This window comes from Pleurodeles waltl, chromosome 4_1 (genome assembly GCF_031143425.1).
Source record: "Pleurodeles waltl isolate 20211129_DDA chromosome 4_1, aPleWal1.hap1.20221129, whole genome shotgun sequence".
In the NCBI taxonomy this organism is placed as follows: domain Eukaryota; kingdom Metazoa; phylum Chordata; class Amphibia; order Caudata; family Salamandridae; genus Pleurodeles; species Pleurodeles waltl.
In genome coordinates, this window is record NC_090442.1 from 170163127 (window position 1) to 170190351 (window position 27225).

Here is a 27225-nt window from a genome sequence, read left to right on the forward strand (position 1 = left end):
TAGGCACATAAAATACTGTGCTTTGCTCTATACTAGTTCTTTGCAGCAGGCGTATTAACCATCTGCATTACCTTGGAGTCAAAACTGCCACTATACAAATGTCCCATCTCTCTTCGCCAGGTACACTAATCACCAGTTTTATCTGTACGCTTTTCTTGCCAAAATGATTGCTTAGCAATGCTTTTAAAACTGGTACACAAAGGAAGAAATAAATATAAAAACACACACTTTTATCCCAGAGGACCCAGCTGGAGAAGGGGCCTCCTGCCAGACCCAGGTGTACGGACCCCCTGGGAATGTCACAGACCCTGGGGGGCCGCAGAACCCAGGTTGGGAACTGCTGGTTTAGTCTATTTAATCAAAAAAAGAGTTTTTTTGTACAGTAGAAATGCTGGCCTCACATATTTGAAGGTACATTCATATGATACACTGAAGGAAATGGTGACTCTGTAAACTAAAAAATGTGCATAGGATCACATATTTTGAGACCTGTTTACAGGTTAAGTACATTACAGTTATGGTTGCGTAGATTATTCAAGTTTTTCGACCTGCAGGCCTAGTAAAATATGTATGATTTGGTAGAGGCCTGTCTTTGACAAGGGATTCCCCATTCTAACAATTTCAGTCCTTGAATCAAGCTCCTACCTATTCCCCCACCAACAGACTCACAGCCATCCACCAATACCAGTGCGTCTCTGTCAAATGTCAGAAAGGAACAATAGTCAATAAGGAAGCTAAAATGCTATTTTCTTCCAACCTACCTAACAGTACTAAAAGTCCTCCCCAAGCTGCAGCTGTGCATCATTCATCTGCAAAGCGATTATTTGGACAAAAAGAACACACTAATCAAATACTGATAGTCACCTTAGCTAGCCCCAAGAAGCACACCATCTATTCCCTGAGGCTCTATTTGAGGCTCAACAAGGTCAGAACAGCATTGCTATCTTCCAAGCTTCACCTTAATGTACACACACTGGCCTGGTAATCTTAGTGTACATAGACTATCAATTAAGGGAAGACTTGGATACAGTGAATCAAGGAAAGATCCTCTGCCTACTGATTTAAATTTCAGAAGCAAGCAATCTGTTTTCTTACATTGCCTCTGTGGAGTTCACAGCTTCCACTCCAGGACATCCCAGTGAAACTACTAAGGGCTCTTGGACGTCCATTGTTGCAGCAAATAAGGTACTTTCTGCGGTCAAGGTACTTGCTGCAGTCAAGATATTCAAAGGTTGGGGAATGTGGGTCACCACCCCACACCAAACCCTTATCTTCATCTTCTAGCCATGGGCACAAAGAGTCTAGACATCATTTGGCCTCAAAAAACACATGCTCAGTTCTTAGAAGTGCCCTTGGTAATTCTAATAAGTATTCCAGTACACTTGATCCAACATCCTACCAGTCAACCAAAAGGACACAAGTAAAGGACTGGGGTAAACTGGCATTAGCTTTCCTGGACAACTGGGTTTGGGTTTGTGGAGCTCTGAACAAACCCACGTCACTGCAAGAAACCTGGGCAGAGACCATGCCTACTATTCCAGGTTACCCCAGCTTTTCTACGCGTGAAGCAAAAGAAGCTTCTTAGAACTGACACAGCAAGGGTCTGGCAGTTTATATTTTGGACGCCTAAACACTATTCACACAATAAAACTAACAGCATGGGGCGGCCTGCAAATTATCCAAACCATCCTTAGACAAGGCTCAAGAACGCTCACCATTGCGCTCTTGAATATCTATATACCACCAAAAGCAAAAAACAAATGAAAAGCGTTTGTCATCTAAAAAATGAGATCAGCGAGCTGAAATCATTCTCTCTGGGGACTTCAATATGCATCTGATTGGGTCTCACCAAGATGACGAGTTTTTAACCAACCTGAACGCTTACTGGTTGTTTCAAGATCACTCTCAAAATCATTCTTTTAAACAAGATAAAAAGGACAGAGTGCTCATTAACGAGTTAGAGTTTCTAATTTAAGAGCTGTCAACGGTTGTTTTCCAACTGACAATCCACTCGCTGCCACTTTTCACAATCACAAAAAGCTATTTAATATATTTCTCTTTGCTTTCAGTTCCCTTAATTCACCTTGTTATTGGCTTTTGCATAAAACGTATGGGAGAAAGTGTCTATTTACCACAAGGACTGTGTCTTGCCACCAATCCTGACAATCATGCGTCCGACAAAATGATACACGGCACAGTTCAGACAATAAACAACAAAAGACTAAAATGCTCATCTAGGCCAGTTCAAGGCCTCTCTGAATCAGTGAAAAGCTTATTCTGGCTTACACATTGAGATGAAGGCCACCCACAGCACCTAGAATCAGTTTACTAGTCAATTTGCTGCTCAACACATAACCCCTGGGAGAGGTACCAGCGGTCAAAGCAGTGAGATAAAGTCAGTTGTCGTCTGGAGTCTTTGCTGCTGGTACGGCTCTTCAGTCCTTCTTCTTTAGGTGACCGGGAATCTGAGGAGGAAGGTTCAGGGGTGCCCCTAAATACTAGATTTAGGGGTGTTACAGAGGTGAGAAGGCAGTAGCCACTGGCTACTGACCCTAACTGTGCCCACTCCCTTAGGGGAAGGGGGCACATACCTAAACTTATTGGCTATCTCCCTCCAAAACTAAATTGAGGATTCTGCCAAGAGGTTCAGTTCAGCTCTGGACACCCATTCCTCCTGGTGTTTACTAACTTTCTTGCATGCTGGAAAAAAGTGGGTCCTGGTCCAGGGGGTGGGCATCTCCACTGGCTGGAGTGCCCTGAGGCAGCATAACAAAAGGCAGGAGCCTTTGAAGCTCACCACCAATTGTTGCTGTTCCTGCAAGGCGGGGTGGAGGTGGATGTGAAGCACCTCCTCCACCCAGTGCAGGCCTTTTCCCTGACTCCTGAGAGCACTAAGGCTCTCACCCCATGGGGACAGACGCTTGTCTGGTGGTGGTAGGCCAGCATAGACCGGTCAGAGTTACAGTAGAGAGTTGGGTGAGTTCCAGGGGGCATCTCTAAGATGCCCTGTTGGTGCATTTAACAATACATCCAACACTGGCATCAGTGTGGGTTTATTGAGCTGAGAAGTTTAATACCAAACTTCCCTTCAGTGAAGCCATCATGTAGCAATGGATCTTGTAATGACAAACTCCACAGTATTACTACACTGCACTTACAGGGTCTAAGAATTGACTTTTAACACTGTATGGGCATATTGCTCATGCAGCTATGCCCTCACCTGTTATATAGTGCACCCTGTGTTAAGGCTGTAAGGCCTGCTAGAGTGGTGACTTACCTATTCCAAAGGCAGTGATTTCGTGGGCATGGCACCCAGAGAGGGATGCCATATTGACTTTACCTTTTTCTCCCCCACCAAACACACACAATCTGCAATGGCGCTGTGCATTTGTTTCGTGAGGGGTCCCTTAGGGTGGCACAATACATGCTGCATCCCTTAGAGACCGTACCTGGCCACAGGGCCCTTCATACCACTGGTACTTGTTGCAAGGGACTTAGCTGTGTGGCAGGGGTGTGCCAATTGTGGATGCAGTGGTACAGTTTAGGGAAAATCCACAGGTGCTGGGGACTGGTTAGCAAGATCACATCACACACTCAGCCAAGATTGCATCAGATATCAGACAAATAGTGGCAGGTGACCATGCCAAAAGGGTTACTTTCCTACAACTGTTGAATTTCTTTGAACAGTCCTCTTCTAACTGATCCCAGGTCTGTCCCCTCTGCCTCGTCCGGAAAGGACACTTCATTGTGTATTCTCTCTTCTTGTGCAGTTTTTTAATTCCTCAAACCTAAGTGTTGCAATGTCTGCCTAGGCTTGGGTTGTGGCTAATCTATTAGTGAATTTCTTTCAATCACAGTCAATGTTGTTTGTGAGTCCAGTAGTCTGACAGACCCCTTGCCAAGTCTACACTGATCTCCTCTGAGTTTATTTTAAAAGGCCTGTAGACCGGCTAGTAAGCTGTATTTGCTAAGTGCCATTGCCCTCCCACCCCTCCACAATTGACAGGTGTGCTTTCTCCTACCTTCCTCTGGCACATCCCAAACCAGACAAGAGCCTTCTAGTGGAGGCAGCTCACATTTGGTCACCTGAAGAAAAGCAACAGGGCCTAGGAATAAAGCTTGTCGCATGGGATTCATCAGGACCTGTCCCTGCACAGTCAACACTCGAGGAAACCAGTCCTACTCCCTATACGATGAGGTAGAGGGATGACACCACCACCACCCACGACAGTATTTCTGCCCCTCTAGGGGAAATACTGGGGTGGGGGTAATCCTTCCCGGCATAAGGTTTAAGGACCCAAGCTTGAATATTGCGGCCATACCTCTATGGTAAGTTGATTTTCTTTTGGTGTAGTTTTGCATATAGACCGACATAGAGGAGATCAGTCCCCTCTCCCCCACATTTTTCTTCCCCTTGGGGTGTAGGGGTGTGTGTGTGGGGGGGGGGCAGAAAGACAGTCAGGTGCCCAGGCTACAGTCAAATTCAATGTCAAGAAGAGCACCATACCTTTTGTCTGTTCCCCGCAGCTCCTGGTCCCATTAGCTGTGGAGAAAAACCTGCATGTGATGTTTTTGTTATATAGTAGGCTTTCGGTCCTGCGGGGCATGACAATTGCAGGTGCACCACACAATTATCCCCCTTTAAGTGTCAGAAAAACTCTGTGGTAACCAAGGGTGAACTGTTCAGTACAATGCCAGACTGGGCATTTCTGAGAACTAGAGAACCAGGGAAATCTAGAGAAGAGTGACTTATGTAGCTTCCAGCACCCGAAGAGGTTGGTATGAACTGTTTGGTATCTACACTGCACCCTGTACCCCAAGTTCAATTATGATATCTTGACCCAGCGTTCTCATGTTGGCAAAGTACAGGCACTTGATAATTCAATGTACTGAAATGTAAAAATCCTACAAGTAACTAATTTTATGTTGTAAATTCAGACAAACATGACAAGGAAGTTCCAAAGAATTCAAGTTGACTTAGGACCAGAAGTACAAAGCCCTTTTGCATTTCTTAATGGTCAGAATCGGTATTTTGGACCATTAAGAAGTGCAAAACAGCCTTTTCTCATGTACAAAGAGCTTTAAGAAATCACAAATTGCAATTTCTTCCCAGTAGAAATCGCAATTTGCGATTCCCAGAATAGGAAATTGCAAATAGGAATTTCCTATTTGTGAGTCTTATTCTGATGTACAAACATTTGTACAAACTACTTGGGTATTTAGGAGATGCAATTACTACCAACTTGAAGTTGATGGTAACCAGGTGTAGTTTAAAAAAAAAAGAACCCCAAGGTTTTTTTCATAATTGCAATAGAGCACACACATGCCCCTTAGGCATATGTGTGCTCTACAGGCGCACCCCTATTTTTGGGGTACACCAAGGGGACCTTTTGCCCTTTACCATCCCTGTTTTTGCATTTCCTAAATAGCAATTTCCTAATAAGAAATAGCTATTTAGGAAATGCAAAACTGTCCGATTGACTAAAATGCAATGGGATTTCTTAATACTGATTTCCTAATAGCGATTCAAGGATTCGGTATCTCTGTACATAGCATTTTGCATTTCTTAAATAGTGATTTTTGTGAAGTTGCTATTTAATAAATGCAAAATTGCTTTTTTGTACTATCCTATGAAAGTGGACCAGGGAGGTTTCACTATACTGGTTCTGTTGGATTTCTCTGCAGCCTTTGACACTATCGCCCCTGTTTTATGGTGCAAAGGCTGTGCAGGTGGGTTTGAGAGTTAAGACATTGAAGCTGCTGGATTCACTCCTGCTTGAGCGATCTATCACGGTAAGCGTGGGTGATTATATGGCCACTCCCTTCCAGCTTCCGTGTGGATTGCCGCAGAGGTCCTCTTTAAGCCTGACCTTATTCAACCTTTATGTGCTACCTCCCATCCTCTCCTCCCCCCCCCCCCACCCCCCAGCTAAGCTAGTTTGATCCTTTGGATTCCAGGTGTTGTCTTATGCTGACCACATCCAGATCATTGTGTCCAGTATGAATAACTGGGAGGAGGTTGCGGAAAGGTTCCGGACTTGCTTGCAGGAAAGCTATGGCTGGATGAATAGGAATTGGTTAAAACTGAATTGGGTTAAAACAGAGATTGTTTTGTTTTTCAGGTATAGCTCCAGTTGGTCTTAACGTTGGTGTCCTGAAACCTGTGGTGCACTCCTGGTCCCTTTAGCTGCAGGGAAAAACCTTGGTGCGACGTTTGATACTACCTTAACGTTTGACACCCGGGTGAACAGAATTGTCAGCTCCTTCTTCTGGATGATTAGGATTTAAAAAAAAGATCTTGTATCTGTTGCCCAAAGAGCTTAGGGTGTCAGTGGTACTGTCCCTTATTTCATTGCAGCTCAACTACTGTAATGCCTTATATCTGAACATCAGTCAGCACTCTCTAGACAAATTACAAATCATCCAGAATGCGGCAGCTCGGCTAGTCTAAGGGCTACGTCAACTTCACTGGTTGCCCATAAGGAAACAGGTATTTTTTTAAGACCTTGTGTCTGATGCATAAAACCTTACATGGCCGAGGTTCGGGGCACCTAATGTTGTCGGTCAAATGGTATGTCTCTAGGAAACCTCTGAGGTTAGTGGGCCGTCATATGGTGGAGGTACCACAGGTCAGGAAAGCTAGGTGTCGGTAAGGGACTTGGCAGTTGCAGCCAGTAGGCTGTGTAACTCTACTGGAGGACATCCGGGGAAATGAAGGGTACTTAGGTTTTTGAAAACAGCTGAAAACCTGTGTGTTCTCGCATTAGATGTAGTTACAGCTGCGGCTTGATACCAGGCGGACCTCCTGGCTCTTATCTCTGTCTCTGATTCTCCTCTGCTTCACTAGCGCTTCAATACCTTTTGGTCCTATGCACTTTATAAATACTATAAAATAAATAAAAAAATACATTTGCATTTTGATATTTACCTTGTATGGTGTACATCTAAGTGAATGATTTAGGATACATTTTAAAGATCCATCTATCACCCACATTTGACATTGGCTAAATTATAGTAATTTATTTGCTGTAATGCTGAGATGTTGAGGTATGTTTATGCCTTGGTATCTTCTAGGGGCAGGAGGAGTATCGCTGGTGGCTTTTTTAGTTTGTGCCATTAAATGTTTCAAAGTGAGGCAGTATAACCTTGGGGATTTAGGTTTTGTTTTCCAGGGAGCTAGTGCTTGCCTCTCTCATATCCTGCAACATCTCCCTTACTTCTATTTCTATTTCTGTCACATTTGGGGGTAACTGTGCTCTCTTACATGAATTGTAACATCATTTTTTGTAGTTGCTCTCCAACAGCATGCATTAGAATAATATTTGGTACATTTCCAATTTTAATTTTCTGTTGATGCACTTTCTTGGTTGTAGGTGTAGCTCATGTGGTTTAGTAATTGCTTTCCTTTCTTTGAAGTTATGCACTTTGCTGCCTCTGTCATTGTATCTGAAAGTAGTGTAATAGTCAAAATATTTGCAATATTTTCAAGTTTGTGCGTTTGTTCTTTACATATAAAATTATGCACCTACTATTTTGTATACTTACATATATCTTCTGTTTGTATGTTTCACTTTGTTTCCAGCTTTGTTGTTGGGGTGTTCTAACGTGGAACAGGTGGTTTATTTTCTATTGGATGAAAAAAATATAAGTTTAATTTTAAATGTTAATTGGTTGGTAGTTTGTAGAGGGTGAGTTCATTAGGTTTATTATGCTCGCTATTTGGGGGAGTTTATAATTTTATTTAAATCATTTATACTTACATTCCTATATTTTTTTGCTGTTTTGTGGTATTTTTTTCTGGCAGTTTATCACTTTTTCAAGTATTACTTGTTATTTATGTTTTTGAGTTTATTACAAAGTATGTTCTAGTTGAAAAATAGATTATACTTAATCTGTTAGGGAGCGGTTAGGATGTATATATTTCTTCTATAATTATCTGGTGAGAGAAACTGGCAGAGTTTCCTCCTCTTGCAGTGTTTGTCCTTTTTGAAGTATTTAGTTGTTTCAATTCCTTTTTTCGATCTCACAAGGAAGATCATAAAAGCAATCATCAAGAAGAAGAAGATGCAATTATAACAATCCAAAACATCAGGAATAATAAATAGATAAAAATTACACAATACTAAAATGCCAAACAAATAAATAAGCAAACCATAAATCATAAACAACACAGCTTTAAGAAGTATAAAACGACAAATAACTAAAACATCATTGCTTTACGTAAAACCAAGACGCTTTTTAGGAAACTGCCTACACCACTACATATCACAGAGTGACCTATGTGCTTCAGAAAGAGCTGAGCCACTTTGCACTTACTAAATTTATTTTTGCACAAGATCTGTAATAAATAACGCCTGTTCAAGGGTACATAAAATCTACAAAAGAACATAAAGTGCAAAAGAGTCAAGAGAAGATTCCTCAACACAGGGGCAAGTACTAATATCAGATTGGGAAAACTGCCCCTGCGGGAAGGACAATAACTATCTAATGGACCCTTACCTCAATCAAGTTAGCAGCATTCTTTCCAATGAACCAGGGACAAAATTCAGTTAGAGGCCCATTTCAAGGGAGGTTTGAAATAGGCAATAATCTCTTACAGATTTCTTTAACCAACTCAGTATCCTCCCTCTGGATATTCCTTGTGCAAAGGAAACTGTTCTTAAAACAAGTTTTATCCTTGTTAGACAAACTATCTGGGTTATCAAACATCTGCAGAAAACCAAGGTTGTCGGTGGTCTATCTGATATATTTCAGCCAGGAAATACTAGACCCATTGTGGCAAGAGAGACAATCCTTGAGAATTTCCCTGTTCAGGGAGGCCTCTTTGTTCAGTCACACTGAGCATCAAAGCATCAGAGGGGTAAGTTTAATGAAGTCCTCCATATAATCTAAGCCCTACTCCTGGTGTGACACAAAGTGAGACGTAGCAGCTGGGACAGCAAGAATGCACCTTCAAACCATTTTCTTTCAGCTGCATACTACTGACATCCATGTAACTCTACATACCTGCCCCATTAGTCAATATAGGGGGCATTTCCTACAATACATTTCTAGCGTAGGGGCAACAAGTCTTTTCCCTATTTCAGTGGCCAGCGATAAAATGGTCCCTATAGCCCGCATTAAGAGTCAGTTCTATTCCTGACACATGGGGCTCAATTACATCCAGCATCAAACATAACACCTACATAACGGAACTGATGTACCTTCCCAAATGCCCTTCCCTTAATAACAAAATGTCGAGTCTTGGTGTTTTTGGGCCTCAAACCATAATATATATGTTTTGGAAAGTTAGTTTCAAGTCCCAGTTTTTCCATAAAATCAACAAAGCATATAATCAATGGCTTAAGCCTGTTTCCGGTCCTTGCAAGAAGTAACTCCTTGTCCGCACAGAGGAGGGCAGGTAGGGGTTTATGATTCACACTGGGTACGTCAGCACCAGAGTTCATTAGAGCAGCATCAAGGTCGTGAATGTACAACAAGAAAAAAATTGGGGCTAGGTTCCAGTCTTGCTGCAGACCTCTATTTACAGGGGAAGATGAAGTACACTCTCCATAGTCCTGCATCAAGACCCAAGGAGGTAAAAATATCCCATAGTTTAGATCTTACAACACAATCAAAGACACTCAATAAATCCATAAAGGCCATATGTAGGAAGGTGCCCTTATTTGTACTTTGGCACAAGAAAGTGGAGGTTCAAGCATAGCTCAGTTGTGCTGAGGCCTTACCAAAAGCCATATTGGAGTGGGGACAGTTTATTTATCTCCGCTACCCATATTAGCACTCTGTCCAAAATAATTCTACCTACAAACTTAGTATTAGAATTAAGAAGCGAGATGGACTGATAGCATTTAGGGCCAGATGTATCAAAAAAGCCCTCTGCGAATCGCAATAGTGATTTTTAAGAAATCGTTATTTCCGAGTAGCAATATGCTATGTAACATATTTGCGATTCGGAATTAGCGATTTCTTAAAAATCGCTATTTGTGGTTTGCGAGGCCCAAATACCGAATCGCAATTTGCGAGAACGCAATTTGCGATTCGGTAATTGAAAATCGCAAATTGCGAGAACGTACACCTGGCAGAGCCTGATGACATCACAAGCAGGAAATGAGTCATCACAGGCAGTTTGCAGGTGCCACACCCAAAGGAGCACTGAGAGAGACACAGCCCAGCCACAGGGAGCAAGTCTGTGAACAAGGCAGGACTGCACATCACCATGGACACCTCTGCACAGGAAAAGGAGAAGGGAGAGAGGAAAAGGAAACTCAAGTTTAGTGGGCAGGAACTGGAGGTGCTCACTGAGGAGGTGGTGAGGAGCCATGACCGTCTGTTTGGAAAGAGCTCACTCCAGGTCCCTGAGAGTGAGAAGTGCAGACTCTGGGCGGACATTCAAACAAAAATCTGCGCTGTGGGAGTTGTGCATCACTCAGTGGAGGAGATCAAAAAGAGATGGTACGACCTGCGTTCCCGTGCCAAGGAGAGGGTGACAAGACGACTACAGGAGGCAAGGAGCACAGGAGGCGGACCATCCACTGAGACACCCTCCACCCCGATGGAAGACGTGGCGGAGTCGACACTCCTCCCAGAAGCTGTCAGTGGGGTCACTGACATCGACACATCCGCCACACCAAGCACCAGTAAAGGTAAGTGCAATATTGAAATGCAACTCCATATGTGTATGTACAAATGCCCCTTAGGAATTAGCAAGTAGTGCAAAACATTGTGAGAAGTAGTATATTCCACATCTTAGAAGCGGCACAACAATGCCTTATGGGAGTGGTAGTCTACAACCCAGAGCTGAAAGTAGCACATAGAATGTAATGAGGCAGAGCGACACCCAGAAGAACACAACACCCACTACATAGTGATATGATGTAACAGTACATTTATTACCATTGTGTGACCTTTGGTGATACATACATAACCGACATGCTGCACATTGTCGTTGCAGGTGGCCCAGGCCCAGCAGCATCTGCAAGTGCCGTTGTGGGGGATACTGAAACCCACCCTGCATCAGACTCAAACATCAGTGAGTCACTGAATATTGCGCCTATCAGACGCAGGGCTAGGGCTGTACCGCTACCCGAATTGAGCCAGGACTCTGACGACATGCCGTATGACGGTCACACACCTTCCCCAGATGGCAGATCCACTGTTATGCAGGAGTCCCAGCCCCAGCGTAGCTCAACACCCCGCAGGAGGCCTCAGTATGCAGGCGCACAGCACATGGAAGCAGGAGAGGGGCCATCAGTGGCCTGGAATCCGCTAGGTTGAAACAGCAGCGCCTGCAAAACAGGAAAATATCAGCAATACAAAGGCAGATGCAGGCACACAATGCCAACATGGGGGGGCTGCATCAGCAGTTGGAGTGCCTTAATTCCAACATCACAAAACTGCATGAGGGCCAGATCTGAGCTTCTGAGAACAACAGGGAGCTGACAATTGCAGTGAGGGAACTGTGCACAGAGCTGCGGCACGACAGAGTCAGCTACCGCAGGCAGGAGAGGCGTTTTATGGGCATGTTTGGTGGATTCTGTCGCTCGGTCAATCGCCTCGCTACTTCAACAGCCCTCATATCGCGGCGTACTGTGGCCGCACAGGTGGAGGCAGCGCACATCAGTAGGGATGTGGCACAGGGACTGGTTCAGATCACTAATGTGCTGGACAATATGCTGGGTAACCGCTCCGCTACACCCAGTGAACTGGGACTAGGGGAGACTGAGGACACATCTAGCCTCAGCAGCGTAGCAGTGCCCACCACTGATGCTAGGCATCGCAGTGCCAGGCACAGCACTGCCACTGAGGCCGATAACAGAGGTGCCAGTGAGGCCACTGCGCACTCGAGTGGCTTGCGTGGCCGTAGAAAGTGACTGTAATGGCCACAGGGGACTGTTTGCTTATTGTGTGGTACAGTAAACTATGAGTCAATAGTGAGATACTGTTATCTGCTTATTTTTAAGACACATAGGTGGTCATTACAACCCTGGCGGTTGGTGTTAAAGCGGCGCTAAAACCACCAACAGGCCGGCGCTAAAAAAAAATGGAATCACGACCGTCGCGGAAACCGCCAACATAAACAGCCACTTTAACACTCCGACCGCCACGGCAGTACAAACAAACACTGCGGCGGTAACCGCCAACAGACAGGCGGAGGACAATGTACCGCCCACAGTATAACAACAGGCCAATCCGCCTCCTTTTCCGGGGCGGATTCACCGCGAACAAAAACACGGCGGAAACAGGACTTGGAAGGGAAAACGCTCACCTCTACACACCCCACGAGGAAACTCCAGATATTCCCTGCTTTTGTCTTCCGGCTCCTCTACAAGTAGCACGAACGCCGGCCGCGAAGACTACAGTGAGTACTGCACCTATGACACAGGGGAGGGGGGAGGGAAAAGAGAGTGACACACACACGCAACACGCAAAAACCCCACCCTCACCCACTACAACACACACATAAATACATCATGATACATTACAGTTACACCCCCCACCCCCCTGGAAGAATGCAAAGAAAAAAGGAAATGATTTGAACATTTGTAATCTATTCAAATCCAGTACTCAAAAATATATATATACACTATAAACAAATATATTCACCAATAATACAAGTCCAGGTATTGCACCATTAAAGTCCGTGGACCACTGGGCCCAAAATGCATGGGCGAGGCCCACACTCAATACCTGATCAAAACGGAGAGAACACTGCAGGGGCATCAGCTCGAAATAAAACAGGCACCTCAAGGGGAAGGGAAGGGGGGGCACCTCAGCCGGATGAGTGCACAACGCCAGAATCACGAGGGGGCTCAATGCCCATTGCTGTATCCTGAGGAGTGCAAAGCCACAGTCTCACAAGTCTCTCCAGTGGGTGTTTTGCCCACTGCTGTATCCTGGGGAGTGCAAAGCCACAGTCTCACAAGTCTTTCCAATGGGTGGTTTGCCCACTGCTGTATCCTGGGGAGTGCAAAGCCACTGTCTCACAAGTCTCTCCAGTGGGTGGTTTGCCCACTGCTTTATCCTGGGGAGTGCAAAGCCACAGTCTCACAAGTCTCTCCAGTGGGTGGTTTGCCCACTGCTGTATCCTGGGGAGTGCAAAGCCACAGTCTCACAAGTCTCTCCAGTGGGTGGTTTGCCCACTGCTTTATCCTGGGGAGTGCAAAGCCACAGTCTCTCAAGTCTCTCCAGTGGGTGGTTTGCCCACTGCATTATCCTGGGGAGTGCAAAGCCACAGTCTCTCAAGTGGATAACAGTCTCCATAGGTTCTGGAGGGGGCTTTGTGCCCAGAGTGCTTCATCCTGCCAAGGACGGAGGTAGTGGATGTATCTCTCCACTGGTTCTGGAGGGGGCTTGGTGCCCAGAGTGCTTCATCCTGCCAAGGACTGAGGTAGTGGATGCCTTTCTCCACTGGTTCTGGAGGGGGCATTGTGCCCAGAGTGCTTCATCCTGCCAAGGACTGAGGTAGTGGATGTATCTCTCCACTGGTTCTGGAGGGGGCATGGTGCCGAGAGTGCTTGATCCTGCTCGTGGCGGCCTCAGTAGCGTTGGAGCGTTCGGCGCTCATTGGCTTGCGCTGCTTGTGGCGGCGGTGTCCTTGGCAGCGGTGCTTGTGGCGGCGGTGTCCTGTGAAGCGGTGCTTGTGGCGGCGGTATCCTTGGCAGCGGTGCTTGTGGCGGCGGTGTCCTTGGCAGCGGTGCTTGTGCCAGCGGTGTCCTCTGAAGCGGTGCTTGTGGCGGAGGTGTCTTTGGCAGGGGTGCTTGTGGCGGTGGTGTCCTCTGAAGCGGTGCTTGTGGCGGCGGTGTCCTTAGCAGCGGTTCTGGTGGCGGTCTTGTCCGCCGTGCAGGTGTGCAGTGACTTGCCTTTCTTTCTGTGACCCTTCCCCACCTTGGATGGTGGTGCAGCTGTCTTCCCACTCCCCACTGTACTCCTGGGAGAGCCTTTGATGACTGTGACTGGGCGGGTTCAAGGACGACACGTAGAGATAGGATTGGTTTGTCTTAGATGTGATTTATTATGGTATTGTGAAAAAATTGTTCTTCATATTCGTGAATTTCTGATGCTCTTAAAGGTTTTCGTGTGTTCTCCTTTCCCAGGATTTTCACCTCTTCCTTGGTTTGTTTCTCTTTGGCAGGTCTCCCAGGAAGCGCATGTGGGAAAAAAACAAGAAAAGTATAGGTAAGTTCCTTTTCCTTTATTTGGCCTTTTTCCCCCATTTTTTTCCCTATCCTTTCATTTCCTCTTTCTTCACTTGCATCCCGTGTTTTTTTTTTTTTTTTCTCTACCTTTTGGTTTATTTACGAGCTTCTTTTGTGGTCTCTGTCTCTCTCTCTCTTGCATTGCTTCTATCTATAGTGCTTTGTGTCTCTCTGATTTTCTAGACGTATCTTCTGTTATACTGTTCTCTCTTTGTGTTCTTTCCTTCCACTGCTTCTTCTCTGGGTCTCTCTGTTCTTTTTGTAGTGTTTATTAGGTAGACTTCTTCCCCTTTTCTGGTCCCATCCTCCCACTACCCCTTGTCTCTTGTTCCCGTCTCCTCCCGTCCCCCCACTCCCTCTGGATTGTTGTTTCCTTCCCCTCCCGACCTCCCGTTGCGCCCCTTTTCGGGCTCTTCTACACGCACCTGTGAATGCCATGCTTCTCCAGAAGCGTGGCAGGTCTGATTGCGTCATGCCTCCTGGGACGCCGAGATGGCGGTTCCACCGGACGCCTCCTCTGCTCCTTCTCGCTCTCCTTGAATTCCTCCGTTCCTTCCTCCGACTCTGCTCCTCCGTTGCGCTCTGTACTTTCCACCACGGCCCACCTTTCAGCTGCTCGAGATGCCGCCCCTGCCACTGGATGGAATTCCGGATTAGTTTCCTCGGAATGAGGATCTGGGGCACTGCCAGCACCAGTCGGGTTTGTGTACGGGCCACATCGGATCGGCCCGTCACAGACACTCCCCCTAGCGAGCGGCTGATAGAGACGCTCTGAATCCGGATACCGTGATAAATAGTCAGCGTTTGTCATGAGGGAACCGGGGGAATGCTGTATCTGGAAGGAAAAAGGCTGGAGTGAGAGGAACCATCTGAGTACATGTGCGTTGGTATCCGTATGTTGGGCAAGCCAGGTAAGGGGAGCATGGTCAGTCACTAAAGTAAATGTTCTGCCCGCCAAATAATATCGAAGGGACTCCACCGCCCACTTGATAGCCAAACATTCCTTTTCTAATGTGGGGTAATGATGTTCCCATGGAAGGAGTTTTCGACTTATGTAGACGACAGGGTGTAGAGTCCCACCGTCCTGTTCTTGTGAAAGGACGGCTCCTAGTCCTACATCTGAGGCATTGGTTTGTACGACAAAGGGTTTTTGAAAATCAGTACAGCACAACACCATTCCGGAGGTCAAAGCGGTTTTTAGCGTTTCAAAGCTTTGTCGTTCTGTAGCCGAGAGAGGGGGTAAAGTGTTCGGACATTTTTTTCACAAGAGGTCAGTAAGGGGTCCGGCTATGGTGGAGAATTGTGGTATGAAACGTCTATAATATCCTACAAGTCCCAGGAAGGCTCGTACATCTTTCTTTGTGCGGGGAAGGGTAATGTGGGTGATTGCCTGTATTTTTTCTATTTGGGGTTTAACATGTCCCTCTCCTAGGATATATCCCAAATACTTAAAGATTGTATGTCCCAATTTCATTTCTCAGGTTTAGCAGTAAGGTTGGCTTCCCTCAGGGCCTGTAGGATGGTGTTTACGTGCTCTAGGTGATCATCCCAGGTTTTGCTATAAACTACGATATCATCGAGATAGGCCGCCGCATACTGATGGTAGGGTCGAAGTATCCTGTCTATATGTCTTTGAAAGGTGGCTGGGGCCCCTTAAAGACCAAATGGAAGGACTGTGAAGTGGTAAAGGTCGAAGGGGGTGGCAAACGCGGCCTTTTCTTTATCTTCCGGTCGTAATGGTATTTGCCAGTACCCTTTCATTAGGTCTAACGTGGACATGTATCGAGCTTGACCCAGCCTATCGAGGAGTTTGTCTATGCGGGGCATGGAATATGCATCAGAATGTGATAGGGCGTTGACGCGTCTGAAGTCAACACAAAAACGGGTGCTTCCATCGGGTTTCGGTACTAATAACACCGGGGAACACCATGGACTAGTGGATGGTTCGATGATTCTGGCTTCTAACATAGTTTGTACTTCTTGCTCTGTGAGTTTCTTTTTCGCCTCAGGTATGCGATAGGGCCGTTGTCTGGCTATGGTGTTGGAATTGATACGAATGGCGTGCTGTATTAAAGCGGTTTGTCCCGGCGTCTTTGAGAACACGTCTCGGTTGTTTGTGACCAGGTTGCGGAGTTGAGTACAGTATGGGTCTGTAAGTTTGAGGTTTATTTGAGGGGCGGGGTCTTCCTGTGATGTGTTAGCTGGGAAGGAAAAAAGGGAAATATCGTCATTTGTTTCTTTTACGATATACAAGGCTGGTTGTTCAATTACGGGTTCATACCATTTTTTTAACAGATTTATGTGATATATATGTTCCCTTCCCGTCCCCGGTGTTATGGCGAGTCTATAGGTGGTAGGATTGATCTGTTCTAAGCCTTCATAGGGGCCTTGCCACTGGGCTAGTAATTTGTTTTCACAACTGGGTAACAGGACTAACGCCTTGTCTTCCACCTTCAGACTTTTATATGCACTTTTAGCATTGTTTAACCTTTTCTGATTGTTTTGAGCCTCTCTTAATGCGGTATGGGCCTCTTCCCATACCGTCTGAAGATTTTCTCTTAGTTCTCGGGTATAGGTTAAAATGTCCTTAACCTCCTCTTCTGATTCTTCCCATTGCTCTGCTAAAATTTCTAAAAGAGTTTGAGGCTGTCTCCCAAACAATAGCTCAAAAGGGCTATGTCCTGTTGATGCCTGGACATGGGTATGTATGGCATAGAGCACTAGGGGTAGCTTCTTTTCCCAATCTTTTCCTACCTCCGAAATACTTTTACGAAGCAGTGATTTGATAGTCTTATTATATTGTTCCACTAGTCCGTCTGTTTGGGGATGATAAACGGAAGTTCTTATTTGTTTAACCTCTAGGGATCGGCATACTTCCGCCATAAGCCTTGACATAAATGGGGTTCCCTGATCTGTGAGGATTTCCTTAGGAAACCCAACTCGAGAAAAAAAATTCGATCATAGCCTGGGCTAGGGTTTTTGTATGCAGACTGGGGATTGGTATGGCTTCGGGATATCGGGTCGCGTAGTCAACTAACACAAGAATGTACTGGCGTCCTTTTACCGAAGGAATTAGGGGTTTCTATAATGTCCAGCCCAACTCTAGTGAAAGGGGTCTCTATAATGGGAAGAGGTTGGAGAGGAGCTGGTCGAAAAGGGGAGGGATTCAGGAGTTGGCATTTTGGGCACTCCGAACAATGCTTCCTAATATCCCCAAACACCCCAGGCCAATAAAACCGCTGTAACACCGCTTCCTCTGTTTTCTCTCTCCCCATATGTCCTTCCCCATTATCGTCATGGGCTAACTGTAGGACCTGTTGCCTATGGGTTTGTGGTACTACTAACTGTAATGCTCTTTCCCCAGAAGTGGAGGGGCTTCTATACAATAAATAGTTTTTTTACTACGAATTTGGGACCTACCACTGGCCCGTCCTGGTGTAAGGCTTGGTGCCAAGCATTTTTCAGGGTAGGATCTTCATGTTGACCTTGTCTAAAATCTCCTGTGGTTGTGCAAACCGTGGCTGAAGTTAGGTGGGGTTCTAGATGGAGGTTTTGATATTCCCGTCTTTGTTCTCTCTTCTGTTTTCTGCTGAGTTTGATTCTTGGTTTTCTGATTTCTTCTTCAGTGGCTCCAAAAGGTGCCTTTTCCCACCAGGTATTATGTTTATGTTCTTGCCTCGCTTTCTCTAAAAGAGAAGTAAAATCTACGTAGTCCGTACCGAGGATGAGATCCTCGCCCAGATTCGGAATCACCCCCACAGTGATAGTCTTGTCCTTTCCTTTCCAGTTAAGTTGGACCGTAGCCACAGGATAGAGTCGTTGATCTCCGTGTACACATGCTATTAGAACCTGATTTTGTAGTTCCCTTGTCCGGGTAGGACCAAATTCTGTCGGATCACACTTTGACTGCATCCAGAGTCCACTAGAGCGGTCCTTTCTATATCATTAAGTAAGACTGTTAGAGTATAGGTAAGTCTCTTCCCTCCTGACCATAGTACTCGTCATTTCATCAGCCCTATCTCCATTGGTTCTTCAGGGTCTTTTTTTAAAGGGTAATTAAATGCAATATGTCCCCATTCAGAACAATGATAACACTGGGGCCCGGTAGTTGAATAACTCGGGCTGTGAAAGCAGCAGGGAGAGCCCGATCAGAACTATGTATAGTCGACGGTCGAGGAGATACAGTCTTGGTTGGCCCTGGTCGTGCAGGGGTAGGAGGTGGATGTCTGCCGGGGATACTATGAAAATCAGGGGCCCGATGATAGGCACAGGCTAGATCTACAGCGGTCTGGTTAGTTAACCCCGGGTGTTGTCTAACCCAATTCCGTGTACTGGGGGGAAGGGCGTCCAGATACTGTTCGAGCACAATTGCATCGAACATCTCTTCTCTCGTGGTTTCTGTGGGATGCAACCATTTCACTCCTGCATGGTGCACCCGGTAATACAATGTGCGGGGGTTCTCTTGATGCTGCCACTTCGTCTGTCGAAACTTCGTTCTATAACTCTCACTATCCAAACCTATGCGTTCCAGAATTGCTTTCTTCACTTCGGCATAGGGAAGGGTTCCTCCGGGGTTTATCGCCTGGTAGGCGGCTTGTAACTGTCAGGTGAGTAAGGGGGCGATGTATTGACCCCACTTATCTTCAGGCCAGTTTGCAGTACTGGCTACCCTCTCAAAATGTGTAAGGAAAGAATCTGGATCCTCTTGTTCAGGATATCTTTGAAGCACGCTGCTAGGTACATTAGGATGTACTTTAGTGTGGGCAATGGTGTCGGTCAGCTTGCCTGGGGCCGTTTCATGGACCAACTGGTTGTTGGCTATAATGGTGGCTTGACTTTTCAGAGCAGTTTGTAAGGCCTCCCGCTCCTCCTTAGCCTCCTTAAGTTGTTGCTCCCAGACTAATTGTAGGTGACGTTGTCCTTAGGCCAGCTGGGCTATCATGTCTGCTCAGGTGGGTTTCTCCTCCATGTCGTCACTGTTCTGCTTTCAATCCCACTGCTGCCACCACTTGTGACCGGGCGAGTTCAAGGACGACACGTAGAGATAGGATTGGTTTGTCTTGGATGTGATTTATTATGGTATTGTGAAAAAATAGTTCTTCATATACGTGAATTTCTGATGCTCTTTAATGTTTTCGTGCGTTGTCCTTTCCCTGGATTTTCACATCTTCCTTGGTTTGTTTTCTCTCTGGCAGGTCTCCCAGGAAGCGCATGTGGGAAAAAAAACAAGAACAGTATCGGTAAGTTCCTTTTCCTTTTTTTGGCCTTTTTTCCCCTTTTTTTCCCCTATCATTTCTTTTCCTCTTTCTTCACTTGCATCCCGCGTTTTTTTTTTTTTTTTCTCTACCTTTCGGGTTATTTACGAGCTTCTTTTGTGGTCTCTGTCTCTCTCTCTTGCTCTGGTATTCCTTCTATCTATAGTGCTCTGTGTCTCTCTGATTTTCTAGACGTATCTTCTGTTATACTGTTCTCTATTTGTGTTCTTTTCTTCCACTGCTTCTTCTCTGGGTCTCTCTGTTCTTTTGTAGCGTTTATTAGGTAGACTTCTTCCCCTTTTCTGGTCCCCTCCTCCCACTCCCCCTTGTCTCCTGTTCCCTTCTCCTCCCGTCCTCCCACTCCCTCTGAATTGTTGTTCCCTTCCCCTCCCGACCTCCTGTTGCACCCCTTTTTGGGCTCGTCTACACGCACCTGTGAATGCCACGCTTCTCCAGAAGCGTGGCAGGTCTGATCGCGTCACGCCTCCTGGGACGCCGAGATGGCTGTTCCACCGGACGCCTCCTCTGCTCCTTCCCGCTCTCCTTGAATTCCTCCGTTCCTTCCTCCGACTCCGCTCCTCTCCGCTCCTCCGTTGCGCCCCGTACTTTCCACCACGGCCCGCCTTTCAGCTGCTTGAGATCCCGCCCCTGCCACAGGATGGAATTCCAGATTGGTTTCCTTGGCATGAGGATCCGGGTCACTGGAGGCAGTGCCAGCACCAGTCGGGTTTGTGTACGGGCCACATCGGGTCAGCCCGTCACAGTGACAGAGGATTTGCCTTTCTCCCTCCGGGCAGTGGCCAACATTTTATACTTCTGAGGTGGGGTACTGTCCGTGGTCTGGCTCCTTGGCAAACTGGCTGCCCTGCTGCTTGGCGTATTCCAGAAGCCGGTTACTGCTGGCACCACTGTTCCCGCTGATGTGGTGGCTGAGGTGCTGGGTTGGGACCTGGAAAGGCGGGCCCTAGGGGACGGAAGGGGTGGGGGAGGTCAGGGGAAGAGGTCAAGGTTGGACAGGAAAAGTTTTTGGGACACACTGGGACGGTTAGATGGAGGGGGTTTGGGAGTGGAGGAAGAGGTAGTGGTTGTAGGAAGTGTACGTTTGCTGACTTTGGGTGAAGGTGCATGGGCTGGAGGCTGTCGTGAGGTGGATGGCTGTTGGGTGGGTGTGTGGCTGCGTTTGTGTACCTTGGGAGGTGGGCTCACAGACACACTGGGAGAGGACACAGGGGATGTGTGAATGGTAGTGGGGGTGGTGGGTGCACGTGAGCGGGGTGTGGTGATGGGTGTGCCGGTGATGGACGTAGTGGCTGTAGATGTAGTGCATGCAGGTGTGAGTGGAGACGAGACAGGGAGGTAGACGAGGAGGAGGGGGACACAGTGGAGGCAGTGGATGTTGGTATGTCTGCATGGGTATTATGCTTGTGTGAGTGCCTGTGGGATGTGTGGTGCTTATGTTTGCCAGAGCTTCCCTTTTGTGTTGAGGTGTGTGCATGCTGGTCTGAGGGTGTGCTTGGGATAGGCTGAGGTACAGGGGATTGGGTCTGGGTGGAGGAAGTTGGAGGGGGGAGGCTGGACACAGGGACAATGGATGCCATCAGTGCTGAGGCCAGAGTCTGAAAAGCTCGCTGTTGGGCTGCCAGACCAGAATGAATGCCCTCCAGGTATGCATTCGTCTGTTGCAACTGCCTCTCTACACCCTGGATGGCATTCAAAATGGTAGACTGCCCAACAATGAGGGATCTGAGGAGGTCAATGGCCTCCTCACTGAGGGCAGCAGGGCTGACAGGGGCAGGGGCTGAGGTGCCTGGGGCGAAGGAGATGCCCACCCTCCTGGCTGAGCGGCCACGGGGCACACGGTGAGGGGCTGCTGGGAGGGCAGTGCTGGTAGGGGGGGTGCCGGCTGTACCTGTAGATGCGGGGGCACAGCGGGGCCTGCCACCGCAAGGGAGCTCCCATCAGAGGAGGAGTCCGTGTCGCTGGTCTCAGCTCCTGCCCCCGTCGTGGAGCTCCCCTCGCCCTCCGTCCCACTGGTGGCTTCAGACTCTGTTGTGTCGCCCTCCAGGGCCATGTCGGATGCAGCTCCCTCCTGCTCCGGTGCCACTGCTCCTCCGCCTGATGATGCTAATGCACACAAGAACAGGGAGACCACAAAAAGGGGGGGGGGGGGAAGAAAGACATGTTGAGTGCATGCAATACCGCTACCATTGGCGGACACTACAGACACAGAAGCCCCCTGCACTACGCCATGCACTTTGAGTTCCCTAATTAATCACAGGGACATGGGTTACAAGGCCTATGCCCGATTGCTGCACACATGCAAGTCACAGGAGCCTGACTGGGTGTAGTTGGCTCTGAACACAGGTGGGGTGGGGTGCCACATGGCCTGCCTTACGAAGGGACCTTGCCTACTAAACTTGCCCTGGCCTAAGGGAACCCACAGCCCACCTCCCCCACCCAGACACCTCCAATGCGCGCAGAATCAGCTGAATGAGAGTGTACTCACCCCCTTGTGGCTGCTGTGATGCCCTCTAGCGCCCATCCAACTCTGGATACGCCACCGGCAGGATCCGGAACATCAGGGGGGTCATGGTGTGACGGGCACCCCTCCCACGTTGGAAGGCTATCCCCAGCTAGGCATCCGCCAGTCTTCTTGCTCCAGCGGCAAATGTCCTCCCATCTTTTATGGCAGTGGTGGACCCCCAGGTTCCGGACGTCCTTGGCGATGGCACGCCAAATATCCTTCTTCTGGTGGGCGCTGACCTACAGAAATAGTACAGGGGAAAAAGAGAAGATATAACCGTCCGCACCGTCACAGTCATTGGCCCGCATCCCTACCCGTGCCATGACGCACATGCACTCACCGTCGTTTCATGCACGCCTCATTCTCCCCCCCCCTATCTTCAATCCACACCACTCCACACAGGCATTGCCCATTCAGCATGCTCACAGTGTACTTACCTGTTTGTCTGGAGGACCGTAGAGTAGCGTGTACTGAGGGAGGAACCCATCCACTAGTTTCTCCAACTCCTCCGTGCTGAAGGCAGGGGCTCTTTCCCCAGACACATGAGCCATTGTCTCTTCCAGACTGAGGTCACAGCAGCACTTGCAGTGTAGGTCCTCTCCTGTCGAAGATCAGGTATTAAGTGAGTGAAGAGATAGAAAATGCCGGTCATGTCCGCGACGGTGCATACCGTCACCGCCGGCGTACATCATCATTGGCTCCTGGGACCCATAGGGTCCGATGTTAACCAATGCATTATTGCGTCACGGTCTACGACCGCCTACCGCAACGGTGTACAACGCCAGCGCAGTTACTTCATATCCCCTTGTCCCACATTACACGTCAGGCAGTCGCCATTTCAGGGGGCCACATGGAATTTATTTTAAATGCGTCACACATATCTAGGCCTTGCATACACACTAATACAGGGACATAGCGGATTTAAAAAAATGTTGAATTAAGTTTTGTTTTCGTACCTCGGTGTTGGCTGACTCTCTGCTCCCTGTTCTCCTCCATAGAGCACGTCTGCTGGGGCAGGTGAGGAGATGGCGGCATCCTCCGGTGTACAGACCGGTGGTGGACCTGTCGACAATGGAGGAGCGACATGTAATTGTCACATACAGACTGGACCGTGCCACTATCCATGAACTGTGTGCCCAATTGGAGCCAGACCTGATGTCAGCTATCCGCCATCCCACAGGAATCCCCCCTCTAGTGCAGGTGCTGTCAGTACTCCATTTCCTGGCAAGTGTGTCTTTTCAAACTACAGTGGCCATGGCATCAGGGATGTCCCAGCCTATGTTCTCCAACGTGTTGTCCAGAGTGTTGTCTGCCCTGCTGAAACACATGCGCAGCTACATCGTTTTTCCTCAGGTGGAGGATTTGCCTACAGTGAAAGGTGACTTTTATGCCCTGGGACATATCCCCAACATCATAGGTGCCATTGATGGGACACATGTGGCCTTGGTCCCCCCGCAGGAGTGAACAGGTGTAAAGAGTTACCATTTGATGAATGTGCAGATGGTGTGTTTGGCCGACCAGTACATCTCCCATGTGAACGCCAAGTTTCCTGGCTCTGTGCATGACGCTTACATTCTGAGGAATAGCAGCATCCCTTATGTGATGGGGCAACTCCAGAGGCACCGTGTGTGGCTATTAGGTGAGGACATGGACCCTATACAGTGTGACTAGGTGTCTGGGTCTGGGGATATCCCTAAGAGTTAGTGCGTGTCTAACAGTTGTCCCTCGACATTTACAGGTGACTCTGGTTACCCCAACCTGTCAGGAGGGTTATAGGGAGGACCTTCGGCCTCCTGAAGGCCAAGTTCCGGTGCCTCCATATGACAGGTAGTTCCCTATTCTACTCACCAAAGAAGGTGTGCCATATCATCGTGGCCTGCTGTATGCTTTACAACTTGGATTTGCAATGCCAGGTGCCTTTTCTGCAGGAGGATGGTCCAGATGGAGGTGTGTGTGTGGAGCCTGTGGACAGTGAAGAAGAGGAGCCAGAAGAAGAGGATATCGACAACAGAAACACAGTGATTCATCAATACTTCCAGTGAGACACAGGTAAGAAGACATCACTGCATGCTACATCTGATAGCCTTGTTCTCCCTCTCATCTGTCTGTCACTTTCTCCCAGTGTATGGACACTGGGTTGTCACTTTCCCTTTCCATTTCACAGATGTGGGTCCCACTGTGTGACATCTGCTTTGTTTCCTCATGGACTAGAGCTCTGTGACATAGGTATGTTGACAATACAATGGATATAGCAGTTTTCCACCCTTATTGCAAATACACGTTTTCGAAAGCACAGACTCACTCCAGATTGTTTTGTGATTTAAGTGTGTTTATTTAAGTGCAAAATATTGGAGGGTGTTTTAAAATGGTCAGGGGTGATGGTGGAGGAATGTCCATGGCAGAGTTAAGTCTATTTGTTTCACAGGTGCATTGGAAGTGGAGCTGGGGCAGTTGATGGATGGACAGGGTGACAAAGTGGGACAGAAGGATGACATTCAGGGTGGTCTCCTTTCTTGGCAGGGGTCTTGGCATTGTTCTCTGTCTTTGTCCTGGATCTCAGGGACCGTTTGCGGGGTGGTTCTCCATCTGCAGGGGTGGGGTGCTGGTGTCGTGGTCCTGTGGCGGTGCCTCCTGTCCACTAGCGCCGGCGGAGGTGGTGGGCAGTTCATCATCCAGGCTAGTGTCAGGGGGCCCTTGTTGTGCCACAGTGTCTCTCCTGGTGTTGACGAGTTCCTTCAGCAGCCCTACAACGGTGCCCAGGGTGGTATTGATGTTTTTGAGTTCCTCCCTTAACCCCAAGTATTGTTCCTCCTGCAGCCGCTAGGTCTCCTGAAACTTGGCCAGTACCGTTGCCATTGTCTCCTGGGAATGGTGGTAGGCTCCCATGATGTTGGAGAGGGCCTCGTGGAGAGTGGGTTCCCTGCGCCGGTCCTCCTCCTGTCACACAGCAGCCCTCCCAGTTCCCCTGTGTTCCTGTGCCTCTGTCCCCTGAACCGTGTGCCCACTGCCACTGCCCCCAGGTCCCCGGTGTTGTTGGGGTGGTGGGTTAGCCTGGGTTCCCTGTAGTGGTGGCCACACTGCTGCTTGACGTGTCCTGGGGACAGAGGTATGGGCCAGCTGGGTGGGTGCTGTGCTGGTGTTTCAAGAGGAGGGAGGCTCTGTTGTGGCTTGTGCGACTGCGAGGGGAACCGACTGTCCGGAGGTCCCAGATGGGCCGGGCTGCTCATCTAGATCCAGTTGGACAGAGTTGCTGTCATCACTGTGGGCCTCTTCTGTGGGTGGAGTGGACATGTCTGGACCCTCATGTCTGGTGACGTTAAGTAGGGGACCTTCAGGGGTGTAAAGGCATGATTATTGCATCTGTGTGTGCCATGGTGTGCAATGGGTGGGTGACCCTGTACCCCAGTGCTTGCATTCTTATGTAGGACCTTGTGTGCTAAATGTTTAGGGGTGTGTGTGTGTATTTCCAGTGGTCATGCATCGGTGATGGGTGTCCATGCTCTGTTGTTGCATGCAGGGCTTGGTGTTGGGATGTGTGGTTTGTGATAGGGGGACATATGTGAGGAGTTGGGGTAAGGGCGGGGGTATGTGATAGCATGCAGGGAGGGTGGGGGATGAAGTAGTGAAAGCTTTGCCTTACCAGAGTCCATTCCTCCAGCTACTCCTGCGAGGCCCTCAGGATGCAGTATAGCCAAGACCTGCTCCTCCCATGTTGTTAGTTCTGGGGGAGGAGGTGGGGGTCCACCTCCAGTCCTCTGAACTGCAATCTGGTTTCTTGAGACCACGGAACGCACCTTCCCCTGTAGATCGTTCCACCTCTTCCTAATGTCATCCCGTGTTCTTGGGTGCTGTTCCACTGCATTGACCCTGTCCACGATTCTGCGCCATAGCTCCATCTTCCTAGCAATGGAGGTGTGCTGCACCTGTGCTCCAAATAGCTGTGGCTCTACCCGGATGATTTCCTCCACCATGACCCTGAGCTCCTCCTTAGAAAACCTGGGGTGTCTTTGCGGTGCCATGGGGTGGTGTGTGTTGTGATGTGTGGGGTGATGTTTAGGGGTGTGTGGTGTTTTGTGCGTGGATGTTGTGTGAGTGATGGTGTTGAGTGCCTGTGGATGCTAGTTTGTAAATGGTGGTGTCTCTCTCTGGCCTTTAGTCGCAATTGTGGTAGTAAGGGTTTGTGGGTAATGTGGGTGTGTGTTTTATATTGTATTGGGTGTGTGGGAGTGGTGTGTGTATGTGTATCAGGTGTGTGCATTTTGATTTGTCCAATGTGGTTGTGTTTTGTAAATGTGTGTGTATTTTGAGCGTAGCGGTGTGTACCGCCAATGGAATACCGCGGTTGAAAGACCGCCGCGTGGATTCGTGGGTCGTGATAGTGTGGGCGTATTCCTGTTGGCGTGATGGTGGAGGTTTTGTTATCGCCAGTTTATCACTGACCTTTGGTGTGGCGGACTTGTACGGGTGTCTAGATTTTGGCAGATTCCGATCTGTGGATCGTAATAACTGTGACGGTATCCTGCGGCTGTGGCGGTGTGTTGGTGGTCTTCTGCACGGCGGTAAGCGGCATTTACGCCAATGTTGTAATGAGGGCCATAATATTTAATTTTTCTCTGCTAGTGAAACTTATGTTCTCTTCCAGGGGATCCTCATCAATAGTCAGAATATTTATTACCTTAACGTTAGGTAAGGATAAGTTACTTACCTGTAAATCCTAGTTCTCCTCATCAAAGTCATAAACATTGAGCTCTCAGTTTTTCTGAGCTTTTCTCAGAAAAATACTTCAGAACAGCGTTTTTTCCACCTTTACTCGACATCTAACATCATTGTCTGAGTCTGGAAATCTTTTCCTGACTGAAAAATGCCTTCACTTTTTGTGAACTGCCCTTCCTGTGGGAAGAAGAAGGGCCAGTCAGATCCACACACTCTCTGCATTGTGTGCTTGCCTCAGAGTCACTGCCCTGACACTTGCAAACACTGCAAGAACATGTCAAAGAGGACTCTGAAGGACAGGGAGAAGATCAGGCTTCATGGGCTTCACGAGAGGCAGAATACATCATCCTCTTCGCTTCCCAGGCAGCCAACAAGCCATTCTCAGGAGAGACGGGCTAGATCGACGTCAGCAGGTAGGAAGATACCTGTTTGTTCCCCGTCGACGTCGTCGCTGCCACCATCTCACCGTCATAGATCGCCGTTGACGGCGACCCGATGACGTCGAAGGATACGGCGTCGAGAGAGCATGGCCACCGCA

At 48.1% G+C, this 27225-nt stretch overlaps 1 long non-coding RNA gene across 2 annotated transcripts in view; it reads left to right on the forward strand.

Annotated features, from left to right (window-relative positions):
- Positions 1-27225, forward strand: part of LOC138287515 (uncharacterized) — a 394908-nt gene that overhangs the window by 348019 nt on the left and 19664 nt on the right. For both annotated transcript variants that reach the window (XR_011202228.1, XR_011202227.1), the window contains 2 exons: positions 14132-14175; positions 19391-19435. This is a non-coding gene — a long non-coding RNA (uncharacterized lncRNA). The remainder of the gene's footprint in view (positions 1-14131; positions 14176-19390; positions 19436-27225) is intronic.